Source organism: Amblyomma mixtum, chromosome 2, assembly GCF_055824585.1.
Source record: "Amblyomma mixtum isolate Tamu chromosome 2, ASM5582458v1, whole genome shotgun sequence".
Taxonomy (NCBI): Eukaryota; Metazoa; Arthropoda; class Arachnida; order Ixodida; family Ixodidae; genus Amblyomma; species Amblyomma mixtum.
This window is the reverse complement of record NC_143013.1, coordinates 212,324,284-212,337,260: the sequence shown is the minus strand read 5'-3', so window position 1 is coordinate 212,337,260 and position 12,977 is coordinate 212,324,284. Positions and strand designations below refer to the sequence as shown.

Sequence of the window (12,977 nt, the reverse complement as noted above, 5' to 3'; positions counted from 1 at the left end):
CAAAGGACGAACCACGAAGAAAGACACAGGGACACACACAAGCGCTTGTGTGTGTCCCTGTGTCTTTCTTCGTGGTTCGTCCTTTGATTGCGCATCCTTTACCTTCGCGGTAGGCACGGCCAGACGAAACCTGTTTTGCCTACCACGCGAAAGTCGCTACTGACATCAGCGCCACCGCATCTCCGTGACGTCGCGGGGTGAAGGAGGTCTATACACTAGACGCGCCTTTGATCATTCCAAACCATTGAGCTGGCGTGGCGGTGTGGTTAGCATGTGGGTCTCGCACTCCGGAGACCGGGATTCGATTCCCGAACCCGACCAATTTACTACTCGGTTTTATTTATTTATCTGGCCCGGCTAGAAAGGTTAATTAGGCTAATTGGGTAGTTAAACAGATAACTAAACTCGTTTCCACTTAATTGGAGCATCACTATACGATCCCTTTAATTGGTTGCATGGTGACAAGCCAAATACAATTGGCCCCGTCTGAAATTCGCGCACTGTGACGTCATGACCATTTCGACCAATTGAAAAGCGTGACATTTCTGTCGACAACTCCTGCTTACAAGTATGAGACATTAAAGGCTCTTGTCTTAATAGCTATGCCGTCAAGCTTGTTTTTCAAAAGATGTGCGAGAAATCCATTTAGGAAGCGAGCAGTCTCAGCTGTCCTTGAAAACATTCCAGAAGCAATGAATTAATATGATATTTGCTTTAGGTCATTAACCTGAGCGCTTCCTCCGTTTTGGTTGCAACAGTTGAAAATATTCGGAGTCTTTCTTGACCTGAGGTTTTTTAACAGTATTAGAAAGTGTATTCTTACGGGACGGCGGGCCCGCGCAGAGAAAGCCACACAGGAACGCAGGTGACGCAGGAAAACACAATTGACCGCGGCAATTCTTTTTCGTTCTCTACCTCTCGTGCTTGCGCCGCGCGCTCTCCCCTCGCGCTCGCCCCGCGCCTCTTTTTTTGTTCGTCTAGCGCAGCGCTCTTTTGGTCGGCGTAGGTCGTATGCCGAGACACGTAGCCCACTGCACGGCTGGTACACGTCGGTCCTGCTTCCCCTGGAACACTCGGTCTTCCAGCAGCAGCTGCTGCTCCGTTGGAAATGCGAAGACGAGGGCTTGGACGTCAGCTGACGGCGGTGGCCGTTCGGTGCACCGAGACGCTAGGGCCCGCACGTCTACCTCATCGCGACGGACGAGATGGCATCGGCGGCAAAGAGGTCAGACACTACCTACATACTCTACGGCTTCGACAACGAGCTGGACTGGCGGAAAACTTGCTTTTTGGATCCGCTTCCTCCCCAGTCGCTATTGCACTTACTGCGGACGTGTTTGCGCAACCATGATGACGCTGCCCTGCTGCCACATTGTGTGTGCAGGCTGCTACTCCCAATGGGCCACGAGGAGCCGCTCATGCGCACTGGACGTCTTTAGCTCCCGCCAACAAGATGTGGCCAGCATGCCCTTTGCCGTCCCAGACTTGGCTGCCCGGCACATAAGGTGCTGGAACGCCGAAAGGTGCTGCGCAGTCTCTGGACCGTCGTTCTTGATTCTGGAACACTTCCACAAGGACTGCTTGCACCACACCGTTAGCTGCTCCAGGTGCGGCCAAGCGATCGCTCACGGCGACGTCATCGCACATCTGGCTGTAGGCTGTAACCCCGAGAAGTCCAAGCCGCCTTCGCTGCTGTATCACAACCCAAGTGCGCTTCTTGGGGGCGAAGACACTACTAAGCAACTCGAACCGGAAGCCCCGGCCGCTTCCGATCATCTGAGTGCAGCCTGCCAAAATATCCTGCTCACTAATGACCAACATCTAAAGAACCAGCGTGAAGACGTCGCCCCAAGTCTAACGGCATTTTCCGTGACTTGGCAATATCATCCGACGAACATCTCGCCGATCGTTCATCAGAGCGGGGACACAGCAAGGCGTCCTAAGCCGCACTGTGTCCTCAGCAGGAAGCAAACGCTTGCTTTTGACAGCTGCACTCCGACGCCTGTAGCGCGTTATCTGTACGGACAGTTCTCCAGTGCAGCCCATACCAAGTTATCAGAAAGACCAATGTTTGTAGACCGGGAAATCGACCTGCTGACGGGGAGCAAAGCACCTAGTGTTTCCTCGGATGCTGAAGTAGCAGAAAACCTGTTATGCCTATCATCTACAATTGTGCCGAACCCGGGTCCCCCACAGGAAGGCAGCGTCAAAGGGCGAGAAGTACCACCGGGTAGTAACTGCGCATCATCCGATACAGCACCGCCAGGACACCACGAGTACCCGCATGTCGCTGCTATACTGACGAGCGGCACTTTGAGTATGTGTGAGCCGAACAGCAACCGAGGGGCAACCCGTAAAACTGAGACACCTAGCACAGCCGAAGGAGGAGCAGCTCCCATCCAAGACACTGGCAAGACAGAAGAGAGCGATTCTTGCGAAGACCAACCAACTCTGATGGAGGGCTCTGCGCTGCCACATGACAAAGGCGAGAGTCAGGTGAGCCCAGAGGGCCCTGCGGGAGGCAGCGAAAAGGAAGCTGAAGCTCTTGTCACGGTGAGTGGAACAGAAGTACCTTCTGCATCTAACAGCGCTAAAGGCGAAGTCCTGCCTTCCCTGCTGCCCGGATACCTCAATGAGATCGGCCGCCTTGTGCGCATGGTTGTCTCCTTGATCGACGTTGTAAGAGATGCGCTTGGCAAACTGATGCCAGAAGAGGTTATCTTCGTCCTGAAGGCCTGCGAGGAGGTTACTTCAGAACTGAAAGTGGAGAAAGCATCAGGGGCCTTGGCGGACAAAATCAAATGTGGAACTACGCAAGTTCTCCAGGCGGCTCAAAAACAGGCGGCACCGATGATGCACTCTCTCAAGAATACGTCGCGGAAAAGATCGACCTCCTGATAAGCCTTGGAAAGCACGTTTTGCGACAGTGTGTACATGTCTGCGTACTCGTGCAGTGGTACCTCGAGGGTTGGTCGAACTGAAGACCAGGACACTTGGTGTGGGTGAGGCAGCGAGTTTATTTGATGACAGCGCACCGTTCTTTGGCTAAGTGATCGTCTCAGGTCTTAGTGCCGCAGCTACGCTTCCAACGCTGTAATCATAGGCAAGGTAGCTCTATATAACTGCCGTTCACATAATCTTTTATGCTCTATTTGCCCTCTCGCTCAGGATCAAATTTTCGGAATCTCCTAGCTAAACTCCTAGCTCCAAGACAACCGCCCGCCCCTGGCGAGCGTGTGGAAGTAAAACGAGAGTTTCTTTAGCGATAGCAGCTCCTTTTGTATGCTGAAAAAATCAAATTTGAGACACTTTTATTAGTCTTATTTCGGGATCGATATTAGCTTCTAGACAGGAGAATTCATGGTTTGCGATGTAGATTTCAATAAAAAATGACTTCTTGAAAGCCTTGTTTTTTGGGCTCGCGCGATGAATTCCACATCGGTTCGTTGAGAATGGAAAATGTCAGTACACAATAGACGCCCAATTACAGAATTCAGGAAATGTTAGGCAATCTGGGAATAAAAAGAGAGTAGAATTGCAAGATACCGCATGCAGTAAATAAATACATTTATCACGACGAAATGCTCGAAGCGTCAAGTTTGTAGCAGGAAAGAAATTTCCAACTCGGTCAGTTTGGTTATTTTGAAAAAGGTTCTTTTGCAAAAGTGTTGTTTGCATTTCTAGTTGGTTTACAAAAAATCGAGTGCTTTGAGAAATATCACGCCTTTTAAAATTTCATGCCATTTCTCCTGCAACGTTCGTGGCGCGATAAATATTGTAATGAAATGAAAAGGTATCGCACTGTTTATTCGTAGCTTGTCCTATAGGCAATAACACTCTAGAAATATCAATTTGGACGCGCTTAACCATTTGCAAAGAATCATTGTATGACTTATCGTTCCTGGATAAAATCATATCACTGACGCAAGGGCACACAAAATTCGGCCAGCGTTAATGAAAATATTGTGAAACAGTACCACGCATACTATGCCACAGCGGCAGTGCAGTAAGTGGTGCAGCATGGCTATGCAGCGGCAGCTAAGATCTCACCGGCAGTGCATTCAATGCAATAGCTTTAAGTGTGGCATTTAGCGGAGAAAGCGGCGTCAGCATTGTGTCGAGAAAATCCGCCTTGCTAGAGAAGGCCGTTACCTCACGAACACGTCATCTCGTAAAGGTAATTCAAGCACCCCACAATGATGACACGCTACCTGATTGATGACGTTACTACACAAACCCTAAGGGTCTTACAGTCCAACAGGGTTGTTACGTCACCGCGCCATCCTTACTTAGTGTTTCTGAGGCACAAAGACAGCGACACTGAAAAAATTCAGAGTGCCACTTTGTTGACACCAAGTGCGGTGAGGCGAAAGCCTTAAGCGTGGTGTTGCTGCTTGTGTCACTGATGTGCTGTTAAGATGTCAACCTTCGCCTCTAAGAGTGGAACGCGACAGCGTCTTGCAAGCTGCCAGGGAGTCCATAGAACGCCATCGCCCGTTCGATTCTACGCGTTGCTCTTCGGTAAATTAGTTTTTGAGGAAAGGAAATGTACCTTTCTCGCATATCTCGGTGGACACCTGAACCTCGCCGTAACGGGAAGGGAGGAAGATGGGAGTGAACGAAGACACCGCATTGACTAGACGCGCATTTGTTCATTCCAAACCATCGAGCTGGCATGGCGGAGTTAGCGTGCTTGTCTCGCGCTCCGGAGACCGGGGTTCGATTCCCTAATACGAGCTATTTCCTACTCGTTTTATGCGAAGCATACTACTTTAGCTACCACTTCAGCCCTTCACCGTGGTTATGCGCCTCCAAATCACGTGATACATGACGTCACACCACGTGACACGATGACGGCACGACAGTGGAGAAACGGGCGCCCACCTCGCGCCGTCGCTGTGTTTGTGCGCCTCCAAATAACGTGATACATGACGTCGCACCACGTGACACGATGACGTCACGACAGTGGAGAAACGAGGGCCCACCTCGCGCCGTCGCTGTGGTTGTGCGCCTCCAAATCTTTGAGCAGCGTCCGCTCCGGCGGACGCAGTTGTTGCTGCGACGCGCGTCTTTCCTTTCCTCTCTCTCCTTCCTCTGATCTTTTAACTCTCTTCTATCTGCACGTGGCAGCGGTGGTGTCTTGGCTCGAGCCAGTAGCAGGCCCGTGCAATTTCCTTTTCATCCTTCTCTCAGTCACAACACACACTCCGAGCACTTACGAGGCGGCCAGGTGTTGGGATGCCGCCTAGAAGCAGGGCTTATTTGAACGAGAAGCGAAAGCTTCAGCGTGCCACAGAGACCGATGAATAGCGGGATGAACGTCAACCAAGGAAAGCCATGTATTACCAAGCCTAGCCATCAATATGCTTCGCATCTGACTAGGCTTAACCTTAGCTAAGCATCAGCCATTTTTTTATTTCTTTATCCGGCCTGACTAGAAAGGTTAATTCGGCTACTTGGGTAGTTAAGCAGATAAATAAACTCATTCCCACTTACTTGGAGCGTTACTATACGATCCCTTTAATTGGTTGCATGGTAACTAGCCAAAGTACAATTGGCCCCGTCTGAAATTCGCGCATTGTGACGTCACGACCATTTCGACCAATTGAAAAGCGTGACATTTCTGCCGACAACTCCTGCTTACAACGATGAGGCATTAATCAAAATATGTGCGAAATATCTATTCAGCAAGCGAGCAGCGGCAGCTGTCCTTGAAAACATTCCAGAAGCAATGAATTTATATGATATTTGCTTTAGGTCATGAACCTGAGCGCTTCCTCCGTTTTGGTTGGAACAGTTGAAAATATTCGGAGTCTTTCTTGACCTGAACTTTTTTTAACGGTATTAGAAAGTGTATTGTTACGGGACGGCGGGCCCGCGCAGAGAAAGCCACTCAGTAACGCAGGTGACACAGGAAAACACAATTGACCGCGGCAATTCTCTTTCGTTCTCTCCCTCTCGCGCTGGCGCCGCGCGCTCTCCTCTCGCGCTTGCCCCGCGCCTCTTCTTTTGTTCGTCTAGCGCAGCGCTGTCTTGGTCGGCGTAGGTCGTATGCCGAGACACGTAGCCCACTGCACCGCTGGTACACGTCGGTCCTGCTTCCCCTGGAACACTCGGTCTTCCAGCAGCAGCTGCTGCTCCGTTCAAACTGCGAAGGTGAGGGCTTGGACGCCAGCTGACGGCGGCGGCCGTTCGGTGCACCGAGACGCTGGGGCCCGCACGTCTGCCTTATCGGCGACGGACGAGATGGCATCGGCGGCAAAGAGGTCGGACACTACCTACATACTCTACGGCTTCGACAACGACCTGGACTGGCGGAAAACTTGCTTTTTGGATCCGCTTCCCCCCAGTTTCTATTGCACTTACTTCGGACGTGTTTGCGCAACCATGATGACGCTGCCCTGCTGCCACATTGTGTGTGGAGGCTGCTACTCCCAATGGGCCACGAGGAGCCGCGCATGCGCACTGGACGCCTTTAGCTCCCACCAACAAGATGTGGCCATCATGCCCTGTGCCGTCCCAGACTTGGCTGCCCGGCACATAACGTGCTGGAACGCCGAAAGGTGCTGCCAAGTCTCACGACCGTCGGTCTTGCTTCTGGAAAACTTCCTCAAGGACTCCTTGTACGACACTGTTAGCTGCTCCAGGTGCGGCCAAGCGATCGCTCACGGCCACGTCATCGCACATCTGGCTGTAGCCTGTAACTCCGAGAAGTCGAAGCCGCCCTCGCTGCTGCAACACAACCCAAGTGCGCTGCCTGGGGGTGAAGACACTATCAAGCAGCTCGAACCGGAAGTCCCGGCCGCTTACCGGCATCTCAGTGCAGCCTGCGAAGATCTACTGCTCACTAATAACCAACATCCAACGATCGAGCGTGAAGACGTCGCCCCAAGTATAACGGCATTTGCCTTGACTGAGCAATACCATCCGACGAACATCTCGCCGATCGTTCATCAGAGCGGGGAAACAGCAAGGGGACCTAATCCACACAGTGTCCTCAGCGGGAAAGAAGCGCTTGCTGTTGACAGCTGCACTCCAACGCCTGTAGCGCGTTATCTGTACGAACAGTTCCCCAGTGCAGCCCATACCAAGTTATCAGCAAGACCATGGTTTGTAGGCCGGGAAATAAATCTTCTGACGGGGAGCAAAGCACCTAGTGTTTCCTCGGATGCCGAAGTAGCAGAAAACCTGTTATGCCTATCACCTACGGTTGTGCCAAACACGGGTCCCCCACAGGAAGGCAGCGTTAAAGGGCGAGGAGTACCACCGGGCAGTAACGGCGCATCACCCGAAACAGCGCCGCCAGGACGCCATCAGTACTGACGTGTCGCTGCTATACTGACGAGCGGCACTTTCAGTATGTGTGAGCCGAACATCGACCGAGGGGCGACGCGTAAAACTGAGACATCTAGCACAGCCGAAGGAGGAACAGCTTCCATCTAAGACACTGCCAAGACAGAAAAGAGTGATTCTTGCGAGGACCAACCAACTCTGTCGGAGGGCTCTGCGCTGTCACAAGACAAAGGCGAGAGTCAGTTGAGCCCAGAGGGCCCTACGGGAGGCAGCGAAAAGGAAGCTGAAGCTCTTGTCACGGTGAGTGGAACGAAAGTACCTTCTGCATCTAACAGCGCTAAAAGCGAAGTCCTGTCTTCCCTGCTCCACAGATACCTCGTTGAGATCGGCCGCCTTGTGCGCATGGTTGTCTTCTGGATCGACGTTGTAAGAGATGCGCTTGGTAAACTGATGCCAGAAGAGCTTGTCTTCGTCCTGAAGGCCTGCGAGGAGGTTACTTCACGAATGAAAGTGGAGAAAACATCAGGTGCCTTGGCGGACCAAATCAAAAGTGGAACTACGCAAGTTCTCCGGGCGGTTCAAAAACACGGGGCACCGATGATGCACTCTCTCAAGAATACGTCGCGGAAAAGATCTACCTCCTTATAAGCCTCGGAAAGCACGTTTTGCGACAGCGCGTACATGTCTCGGTACCCGTGCAGTGGTACCTCGAGGGTTGGTCGGAACTGATGTCCAGGGGACTTGTTGTGGGCGAGGCAGCGGATTTCTTCCATGACAATCAGCACACTGTTCTTTGGCTGCGTGATCGTCCCATGTCTGAGTGCCACAGCTACGCCTCCAGCGCTGTAATCATAGGGAAGGTAGCTCTATATAACTGCCGTGCACATAACGTTTTATGCTCTATTTGCCCTCTGGCTCAGGATCAAATTTTGGTAATCTCCTAGCTAACCTCCTAGCGCTAAGGTAACCGCCCGCCCCTGGCGAGCGTGTGGAAGTATACGGAGAGTATTTTTATCGATAGCAGCTCCTTTGTATGCTAAAAAATCAAATTTGAGGCACTTTTATTAATCTTATTTCGGCTCGGTGTTAGCTTCTAGAAAGGAGAATACATGGTTTGCGAAGTAGATTCGAATAAGAAATGACTTCTTAAAGCCTTGTTTTCTGGGCTCGCGCGATGAATTCCACATGGGTTCGTTGAGAATAGAGAATGTCAGTACACAAAAGGCGCCAAAGTTCAAGAATTCAAGAAATGTTAAGCAATCCGGGATTAAAATGTGTAGAATTGTAAGATACCACATGCAGTAAATAAATACATGTATCACTACGAAACGCTCGAACCGTCACGTTTCTAGCATGAAAGAACTGTTTGAGAGTTGCGCAAGCGCCCAAGGGAGACATCAACAGGATATAAACAGTTATTTTACATCACATTGCATCGATTACCCCCCCCCCCCCCAAAAAAAAAAAAAATTCCAACTCGGTCTTTTGGTTATTTCGACAAAGGTTCTTTTGCAAAAAGTGTTGTTTGCATTTGTAGTTGGTTCATAAAAAATCGATTGCTTTGAGAAAAAAAATACAGGTTGCACTTTGTTGACCTAAAGTGCGGAGAGGCGAAAGCCTTAAGCGCAGTATTGCTGCTTGTGTCACTGATGTGTGGTTAAGAGGTTAAGCTCGCCTCTAAGAGTGGAACGCGAGAGCGTCTTGCAACGCTGCCAGGGAGTCCACAGAACGCCATCGCCCGTTCGGTTTTGCGCCTTGCTCGTCGGTAAATTGGTTTTTGAGGAAAAGAAATGTATCCGTCTCGCATACCTCGGTGGACACCTGAACCTAGCCGTAACGCGAAGGGAGAAAGATGGGAGTGAACGAAGACACCGTATTCACCAGACGCGCCGTATTCACCAGACGGCATGGCGGAGTGGTAGCGTGCTCGTCTCGCATTCCGGAGACCGGGATTCGATTCCCGAGCTCGACAAGTTTCCTACTCGGTTTTATTTATTTATCTGACCTGACTAGAAAGGCTAATTAGGCTAATTATGCAATTAAGCAATTAACTAAACTTATTGCCACTTGCTTTGAGCATCACTATACGATTCCTGTAATTGGTTGCATGTTTACTAGCCAAAGTACAATTGGCCCCGCTTGAAATTCGCGCGCTGTGACGTCACGACCGTTTCGACCAATTGAAAAGCGTGAGATTTCTGTCGACAACTTCTGCTTACAATGATAAGGCATTAAAGGCTTCCGCCTTAATAACACGCCTTTTAGAATTTTGTGCCATTTCTCCTCCTAGTCCTAGCTCCAACGTTTGTGGCGCGATAAAAATTGTAATGAAATGCAATGGTATCATGCTGTTCATTCGTAGCTTGTCCTATATGCAATAACACTCTGAAAATACCAATTTGAAGGCGCTTAATAATTTGCGACGGCTTTGGCATATAAAGAGTTAAACCCTATGAACCAATCGACCAAGGATATATTCGATCACTTGTGCGGGAATTTTCGAAAAGAATCATGGCTTGATTTCTGATCGTTCCTGGATAATATCATATCACTGACGCAAGGGCACTGAAAATTCGACCACCGTTAATGAAAATTTTGTGAAACAGTTTACCATGCATACTATGCCACAGCGGCGTTGTGGTACAGGATGGCTGTGCTGCAGCTAAGATCTCACCGGCAGTGTATTCAATGCAATAACTTTAATTCTGGTATTTAGCGGAGAAAGCGGCGTCCGCATTGTGTCGAGAAAATCCGTATTGCTAGAGAGAGGGCCGTTACGTCACAAACACGTCATCTCGTAAAGGTAATTCAAGCACACCACAATGAGGACGCGCTACTTGATTGATGACGTTACTACACAAGTCCTAAGGGTCCTACAGGGTTGTTACGTCACCGCACCATCCTTACATATGCTGAATTCCAATGGCAGATCGAGACCGCTCCGTAGGATCGCGTACGGAGCGCGTCGGAGCGCGTAGCTTCGCCACCTCCCATTTTGCGATTGGAATGCCAGTGCTCCCTCGGGAGCGCGACGCCAGCGCCGCAGCGGCGAGCCGCGGAAACTAGACGCGCCGCCGGAGCGGACGCCCCGCTAGCTTCGTGTTCGAGTACGACAGGAGTTGAGCGAGGCGCGATCTCTGCGTTGACAGACGCCGTCTCGGCGAAACAAAAAGGAGGTAGTACGAAGGTCGGAATGTAAAGCCAAAACCAAAGCGTATGCACTACACGATGGTCCACTCTCTGAGAACACGCGAGTATGCGGCCGCGGTCTTGGGAGAGCCAGTGAGCCAGTCTACAGAGGCTAGAAGGTTTTCCTAGTGTCGTGAACGGCCGCCGTTTCAAGGGGCCCCTGTGAAACCGCTTTGGATGCACAGCGTAGGTGGCGCTGCAGCTGCCAGGCGTGCGGCTTTTGGCGCGCTAAGCAAGCCGCGCCGTTCGCCCAGCGAGTTGGCAAGTGCGCGCGGGCGATTTGGGCGTGATTTGTTTGTGCGACTCTCGATGCCTCATAGTGTTGAGAAAAAGTGACGTCTGTGCAGCACGTGTGATAATGCCGACAAAAAGAGGTCGCACGTGTTTCGTGCCGCTCTGCAAAGGTGGCTACAAGTCGTCGAAAGAAAAAGTATCGTTGTTCCGCGCCCCGTCCGACCCTCATCGGTTGCAAGAATGGGCTGGAAATATAAAGCGAGATGCCAAGGATCTCGATGAAACCTGTGTCGTGTGCTCAAGGCATTTCGACGAACGCTACATTCAAAGGACTAATGGAAAGACTAATTTTTATAATGTCATCTAGAATCCCATCAAAAGGCCTTCGTGCTGATTCAAGAAGTACACAGTTTTTGAATGAGTTCATTGTTTTTCACAAGGAATGGGGGGAACATGCTGCACAGTATGGTGGCGGCTTTTTAAGTGCAGGAACTGCCCTTGGGCTGCGTGTAACGCTGCAAAGCACACTGTCGCTTGTAAAATACCTGACCACGTCGCTGCAATACAAGTACTTGTTGACTGCAAACCTAAGCCAAGACAGGATGGAGAATGTATTTGGGATTGTGCGCCAGTGCTTCCGTTGCAATGATCATCCAACTGTGGGGCAGTTTTTGAAAATTATCAACAACCTTTCTTTCTACAGCCTCGCAAAGCCTCCAAAAGGAGCAAACGTACCTGCAGAAGTCGTGACTGCTCTCTTGCAACCATCTGCTGTTCCCAAAGAAAAAAATGAACGAATAACTGAACTTGTCAATAATTTACTGTATGGCGAAAACTTGGCTTCTGCTGCAGAGCTGCTCGAGGAGCACAACAGCCTGACCGATCATCAGGGCTGTGTAGACAAAAAAAGTGACAGCAGACTAATTTATTATATAGCTGGGTATGTTGTAAGAAAAATCCTTAAAAGATTTCCTTGCCCCGAATGTGCCACTTGTTTCAGCACTTCGCCTTTGCAAGCCGAGTCGAACAACAATGTCTCACTTACTCGAAATTTTGACCATGGAGGCTTAGTTTATCCATCAAGGCCAATTGAACAGCTCATAGCTAAGCTTAAGGACGCATTTACGGTGTTTTTCAGCCGCAATGAGCTACACGCATATAGCATGGTCAGCTTTCTGCATTTTCTTCAGGGACGTGAGCTTCAAGGTGTGGGCTGCGCGGAGCATGGAAGTCGAATTACGACAGAAGTGGTCAAGTTTTACGCCTTGACTAGGATGCATTTCCTTGTAAAGTCGGTAAACAAAGAGCGCGGCGCGCAGCGAGAAAAGAAAAAGTTGCTGAAAATGAGGCGCTGTCAGTAGCCTCGCACAGGGCACTTCGCACAAAAAAAGGTTGGTTTGGTTTATGGGGTTTAACGTCCCAAAGCGACTAAGGCTATGAGAGACGCCGTAGTGGAGGGCGCCCGTAATTTCGACCACCTGGGGTTCTTTAACGTGCACTGACATCGCACAGTACACGGGCCTCGAATTTCTCCCCCAAAGAAATTCAGCCGCCGCGGCCGGGATCGAACCCGCGTCTTTCGGGCCAGCAGCCGAGCACCATAGCAACTGAGCCACCACGGCGGCACAAAAGTAGGCATTAGTACATTGTTGTCATGGAACCCTGTGCAATAAAGACGTTCCACCCTGCAATTTGTGCCGCTTCCTTTTCTCATTTCGGTATCATGTACAAAATGCGTTTTTACGCTTCTTTACGGCGTTGTAGGTGAGGCCCGACGTGACGCTTGCATTTGCGCCTGCCGCGGCACACTGTCGGTGTTACAGGTAGTCCGTGTCGAATCTAAATGAGAAGAGAACCTATGCCAGTGTTTGCACCGTCTTTAACACTTTAACGCCTTGTCAAAGCAGTGATAGCAACCCACACACGATCAACCGACTGAACCAGCGAGCACTACCCATAGGGACTTCTTGCGCCCGCCCGCACGCCAGCGGGCGGCAGCGCCATCTGCCTTGAGCTTAGCAAGTTATTTCAGCTGGGCCGGCCCGGTTGCGACACTAGGAAAACCTTCTAGCCTCTGTAGCCAGTCCCTACCGTTCACGAAAGAAGTGGCGGACGACGCGCAGGCAAGTCGCTCGCTGCTCGATTTTCCAGCCTTGCGACTGCGAGACGCAAGCCGCTGAACCAATCAGCGGAAGAGAGAGAGAGAAAAAACTTTATTTACACAGGAATTCGGGGCACGCCCCAGGGTCCCCGCTCGACCC

The 12,977-nt window shown here is 50.7% G+C and overlaps 2 pseudogenes; both read left to right on the top strand.

The window, feature by feature from the left end:
- The first annotated feature begins 1,146 nt into the window (after window positions 1-1,146).
- Window positions 1,147-3,097, top strand: LOC149362479 (uncharacterized; annotated as a pseudogene).
- A 2,393-nt stretch (window positions 3,098-5,490) lies between these two features.
- Window positions 5,491-8,142, top strand: LOC149362478 (uncharacterized; annotated as a pseudogene).
- Window positions 8,143-12,977: the final 4,835 nt, after the last annotated feature.